Here is a 6349-nt window from a genome sequence, read left to right as displayed (position 1 = left end):
ACAATTGCCCTTAGTTTTTACTATATAATTATTATATAATAATATTTTGACACTCGATTAAAATACGATGAAATATATTAAATTTTAAAAAAAAATATGTTCAGCCAAAATTAGATCATAATAAAAGTAAGGATATTAAATAAATCTTTGCATCTCAAATATGAATGTAATATAAAACTAAATTTTAATTAAAATTTAATATTAAAATATGATTGAATATATACTTAGAACCATTCAAGTATAAAAATATGATATTTAGCTTGGAAATTTTATTTTAGAAGAGTTGCTGGTTATTAAACATGTTGGTATTAGCACTTAATTGAGTTTTAATTAAATATTATTGGATTTATTATTATTTTTTTGTAAAGATTTATTTATTATATGAGTATGGGAGAGAGAGGTATAGCGGTCGGTAATACGTAGATGCCCGACAAAGATCAGGTTTGAATATCGATATACTAAATATATTATAAGAAACATTGATTTGAATATCGATATACTAAATATATTATAAGAAACATTGATCAGTACATGCTACGTTATTTTATTACCGTGTCCGTCGGTGTTTAATTAAATCTTAATTAGGTATCAAAGTATATATAATATAATCGGCATTTTCTCACAGACGCACGAAGTTTTAGAATTTCTGAAAAAACGCATCGTACTTTCATTTTTTTTCAAGACATATCTATATATAATATAAAAAATTCTTTCGTTGCTTAACCTGGCTGCCCTAGCCGAGTGGTCAAGGCCGTCGTGTGCTCAGGTCGTGTGCTCAGGTCGCTCGGTAGGGCGGCGTCTTGCAGATCGAACGGAAAAGGAATTTTTATATTTTTTAATAAAAAAATATTTTTAAAAGAAGTGCGGAAAATATAAAACTATGGAACATCTTTTGAAAAATTTTAAAATTCAACTGCGTCCGTTGGGAAAATATTATTGAAAGCCAAATTAAGAGTTTTATTAATCATAAAATACATCATTATTTTTTTCCTTTGTCTAACACTTAATTGAATTCTAGTTAAATTTTAATAATTGCAGAAATATTACCAATACACAACTACAATGGAGTTTGAACATTCATGTCTCACGGTTATCAGAGTCGTACCTGTATACGACGGGGCCTGAAGCGCATACTAAAAAAGTGACTATTCTACTACGATAAATAATAATAAAGTTTAATTTACAAATAACATATATATTAAATATATAAATAAATTAAAAATAAATATATTACATCAACAAAAAATAATAAATATTTAAAATAATTATATAAACACTACTCGTATAGCTATTTTAGAGATAAAAACAATTATCAAATCTGCATAATTCAATTGTCGAACTCTTTCTTTCTCAATAGATAACATTGGTAGCCCATTTAGTGTATCCTATAATACTGATACCAATGCGGTAGCTATAAACAGTAGCAAGAAGACAAGTAGTAACCATCATGCAATTAGGTCGCAGTTCGCACAAGCGACTGAGGTAGCGTGTGACAGCCCCGTGCTATGCAATTAAGTCACGCGAACAAAGGCCAACTGCCAACCCGCGTCGACTGAGATAGTCACTATGAGAATCGACGCGATTAGGTCGCACAAACGATCCTTGTTGCATGATTAGGTTACAATTAGTGTCACGTGTTGCAAGATGAAGAAGATGGTCGAAGAAGAAGATTATGATTACCTCTTGTTCCGTGGATCCGTGCCTTAGTAGAAAGAACGCCGAAGAAGAAATCACGTGCAAAGAAGAGCAACACCGAAAAATAAATTATGTACAAATAAGAGTCATGCGTCAGTGTGTGCCTCGGAACAGTGAGAATAGGTTTAACGACCATTTAGGGTCCATATCTCTCATTTTTTTAATAAAAAAATGAGCCCTTCATTGGGCTGGGCCCTGAGGCGATCGCCTCTATGGCCTCATGGAAGTTACGGCCCTGTCGGTTATATATCACAAAATCTGTCCCTATATATATATATATATATATATATATATATATATATATATATATATATGTCACTTGGATTCTTATTAGCAAAGTTCTTTCTACTCTACAACAAGGTTGGCTTCCAATAATAGTTTACCGTAGTTAAATGAACCTCCAATATTGTACTTAAATCAGTACAATAATAAAACTAGGATTAGGATTTATCTCCTTCAACAAGAGGATGTGAGCAGGAAAATAAAGGGAGAATAATATTTAAGAGAGTCAATAGTTACGTTGATTGGAAAAATAATCACAAAATTTGGATCGAGAAAGAGCAAGAGGGGAGAGAATTCTCTGCTTTGACCAACACACACTTGATTATATAGCCCTTGGAAGCTTTCACCACTATAATAAAAATATCTTTTCACAGCATGTAAATTTATTTTCCGCAGCGTGCATTATAAACTGTACAATTGTATTATTATCCACAGTGTGCAACACACGTTGCAGAAAATAATATCTGCAGCATGCATTGCACGCTGCGAAAAGTTCCTTGCATGTCGTGGATATTATTATCCACGGCACACAACGCACGTCGAGAAAAATAATATATGCAGCATGCGTTGCACGCCACAGAAAATAATATCCCAGCATGTGTTGCGCGACGCGGTTAAAATACCATATAATTATCACTAATATTGATTTAAAATATATAATACAAATTTAAAATTTAGATATTCTCCCAATTCATACACCACTTAAAATAGAATAAAAATTATAAAATAAAATCAAAATATGAATACATAATTTTTATTCATCTAATAATCATTTTACAAAGCTCATCAATTTTTCTAAACAACAATATAAATATTGACATGAACCAAAGAAAAACCCTAGGTCTATTGCCCAGTGCAAAAGTTACATGATTAGAATATCTGGATGTATAGTTGCGACGATGCTTCCTTTTGCATATGGCGCAAAGCTTTGTGCAGATGGTGCACAACAGTGTCGTAGTTCAGAAACCCCATGAACCAAAATTCATGATTGTCGACCTGAATATACTTTTCGACAGAATTTATTTTGCTTATAGATGGCACAATTGAAATCAGCTACTGCAAGAGAATTACAACCTGCAAATTAACCATGATGAGAGTTTAAGTTGGTAAACTTGATTAAATTAATAAAGCATATATGAGATGAGAAGGAAAATATAAATACTTTATATTAACCGTTAAATCATAGATAAGATTAAGTACATTAAATCGTAAAAGTCCGAGAGCACGATGATTGACTAGTTGTTAGAGTAGGCAAAGATTCCTCGGCTAGAGAGCATGCTGAGTGCAAAGTATGTTTCCAAAATCAACTCGAAGACCCAAGAAAAAGAAGGTGAAAATTGTTAATTCTAAACTGATTTATTGTGATTTGGAACTTAAAGAATGTGTGAATTATTAAACGAATTGCTTACCAAATTAATCAGTTCCTCAATAAGAAGAGAGAATATGTTGTTGAAGAGCAACAAGCTCTACTTTCTTTTGTAGCAAATCCCTTTCCTTCCTAATTCTCCTGCATAGGTACTCATTTCAAGGTATAAAGAACAGAAATAAATATTTCATGTTTAGTATTTTTTTTTTCCAATTTCTAATCATTCTTTAAGTGAATTTTGTAGCAACAACAACTTCAAGTGCTTGTGGAAACTTTGAGCACAACAGAAACATATTATAGAGCCACATTATATCAGGTGTGTGAAGCGCAATGCAGTGCTACAACCAAGCATGTTAGAAAATTTCAATGTGCTAAACCAATTATGTGGGATAAATGAAAAGAGTAAGTGAAACTTCACTACCTGGATTGGAATGTCATCCGAATCATATCTCGCAAATTCAAGCAGTCTGTATATCCAACAAAAAGGAAATTTGATGAATTTTCCAATCAACTTGAAATTTTTGTACTAGATATTTTAGACAGATACATGATATCTTCAAAAGAAAGTCAACACAATCTTTCTAATAGAGCATCAAAAATCATGGATTTTGGTTCTACCGGCAGAATGGGCTAAAAAGGCTACCAAGTAAAAAGATAATATAATTTCAAGCTACTTCATGACTTGTTAGTGAAATATAATTAAGGTATAACTCACCGATGCACCAAGAAATCAATTTCATGCATTGAGTTATAACCCACCAAGACACCTGTTTCATGCATTAAAATACAAGTCATTTTCATCCCTTTGGATGCTCAAGTGATTTTAGCAATGTGTACACCTTGAATCATGCTTGCATATAGATAGTAAAGGTATTCCAATGCAACTGATGAAATGTACTTACAATAACAATCGAAACAATTTACTTGTAAATAGTGTTTTCACTAAATCTATAACAATGAGTAGCACAAATCAGGATGAAGCCAAGTGAGGCATAAAATTCTTCTCATTCACATTCCACATCACTTGTGGATGATGTTTGCCATCCCTTCGAATGGAATGAAAGGCTTTATGGAAGAATTGGTAAGCTTAGAGTCATACAGTAGCCATCAAAATAGAAAAAAATCTCAAAAGAATAACCAATAAATTTTAAAAATATATCTGACTGTATTTTTTTTTTGAAGAAATTGAAAGTTTATTTGGACAGAATAGAGCAAACAATAGACAATATGACTTGGATAAATACCATATCACTGCATTCTAAGACCAATGCATTATCGACTAAAACTCAAACATCATTCAACTATAATTTTCAAATATAAGTGAAAGTGTATATGTTAGTAAATTTAGATATATTAGCAAGTATCAAAATTCAAAATATAAGTAAGAATACAAAATGATGAATCATTGTCATTGAAACAAATCTACTTTAAGGTCATTATGAGAAAGTCACATTCATATGACCCTAAGAATAAGAAATATGGATAAGAAAACAAACCTTAATGAGTTCGTTCGTGATTGGAGGATTTGATTCTGCAAACCTGAAATGGTCACTATGGCAATAGAGCCCTGCCATAGCTAGATCCTAACCTGCAACCGATGGAATCTCCATTAAAGATGAGGATCTTAAAGCTTACCATAGATTTGAGATACACTAACAGTTGAAGAACTGATGATGATGAGTGGGCGGAGGAGTGGTGGAGGAGGCTAGGTCGCGGGCAGTGGGAGGAGTTGCGGAGGAAGCTAGGTTGCGGGTAGCATTCTAGTTAGCAAAGAACGAGCCACGTAAGTGCAAGGTGGCCATGAACGACCTCGAGGCCACGCGAAGAAATCCCTAGAACTAAAAGCTTCTTGTGGATTGCCGCAACGAGAGGAAGAAAGGGTTACATCACCGTTCAAGTAGCCGCTCGCGAACCGCCTACAAGAGAAGAGAGGCAACGGCTGCATCGCGATGGTGACTGGTGGAGATCGTGCTACGATGGGAGGAGGCCGCCGACAAGGAGGCAGGCGACAAGGTTGAGGGTCGACTGCTCTAGAGGTGGCCAGTGAGGCAACAACCGCCTGCCTCCTTGTCGACGACCTCCTTGTCAGCGATGGAAGAAATCGTGTTGCGCTGCGGAGAGGAAAGGCGATGCTGCGGGAAGGGAAAGTTTAGGTTAACAAACAAAAAAGGTGCGGGGATCGTGATGAGATACCGCGTCGGACACTGCTAAAATCCCAAAACTTTTAAGATTATTAACAGCATGGTGTAGATGGTGCGCCGCGAAAAGTTACATAAAACTTTTAACAGCATATTTATTGTGTACGCTGTTAAAATTTTAATTTATAATATTTTTAACAGTATATTTTATACGTTTTTAAAATTTTAATTTTAAAATTTTGTAATATTTTTAATAACGTCTAAAAAGTATGTTGTTAATATTTATTTTTAACAGCGTGTAATTTTTTGCACGCTATTATTTGTATCCATATTGTACTTGATTAGATGTGTCGTAAAAACTATTATTAACAGCAAGTCTTAATTGTGCGTCGTTAATGACGTGTTGCGGAAAGTCATTTTTCTTTTAGTGCACATCAATTGTTACTCATTCCCATAGGCATTGACCATGCAGTGAGAGAGAGGAGTGGGTCAGACATTGCCTATCGTATGCCAAGGAAATGATGATCAGTTAGGGATGTAAACGAGCCGAACCGAGCAGAACAGTATTAGGCTCGAGCTCGGCTCGTTTAAATTATATTCGGGTTCGAGCTCGGCTCAAGCTCGAATCGAACTTTTATTACAAGGCTCGAGCTCGGCTCGTTTTGGAATTATCAAGCTCGTGAACAGTTCGAGCTCGGCTCGTTATTAGCTCGATTATTATAGTTAACTAGCCTAATTCGTTAAGCGAGTTCAGGCTCATTTTCGGACTCATTTTAGAGCTTATTTTAAGGTTCATTTTAGAACTCATTTTTTAGCTCGTTTTAGAGCTCGTTTTTTTTGCTCAATTTAAGGCTCGTTTTTTTGGCTC

The 6349-nt window shown here is 34.2% G+C and overlaps 1 long non-coding RNA gene across 5 annotated transcripts; it reads right to left on the bottom strand.

The window, feature by feature from the left end:
- Positions 1-2704: 2704 nt before the first annotated feature.
- Positions 2705-5558, bottom strand: LOC122006941. Of its 5 annotated transcripts, none has more exons than XR_006118804.1 (6): positions 5001-5556; positions 4840-4931; positions 4059-4110; positions 3387-3810; positions 3178-3284; positions 2705-3051 (listed from the first exon to the last, which is right to left on the bottom strand). It is a non-coding gene; the product is annotated as an uncharacterized LOC122006941 (long non-coding RNA). The 5 variants fall into 5 exon arrangements; XR_006118805.1 differs by having other exon boundaries at positions 3178-3255; XR_006118806.1 differs by lacking the exon at positions 3178-3284 and having other exon boundaries at positions 3387-3484; positions 3765-3810.
- Positions 5559-6349: the final 791 nt, after the last annotated feature.

The sequence above is a fragment of the Zingiber officinale genome, chromosome 7B, assembly GCF_018446385.1.
Source record: "Zingiber officinale cultivar Zhangliang chromosome 7B, Zo_v1.1, whole genome shotgun sequence".
NCBI lineage: Eukaryota > Viridiplantae > Streptophyta > Magnoliopsida > Zingiberales > Zingiberaceae > Zingiber > Zingiber officinale.
Note: the sequence above shows the minus strand (reverse complement) of the source record. Positions and strands in the feature narration are given on the sequence as shown.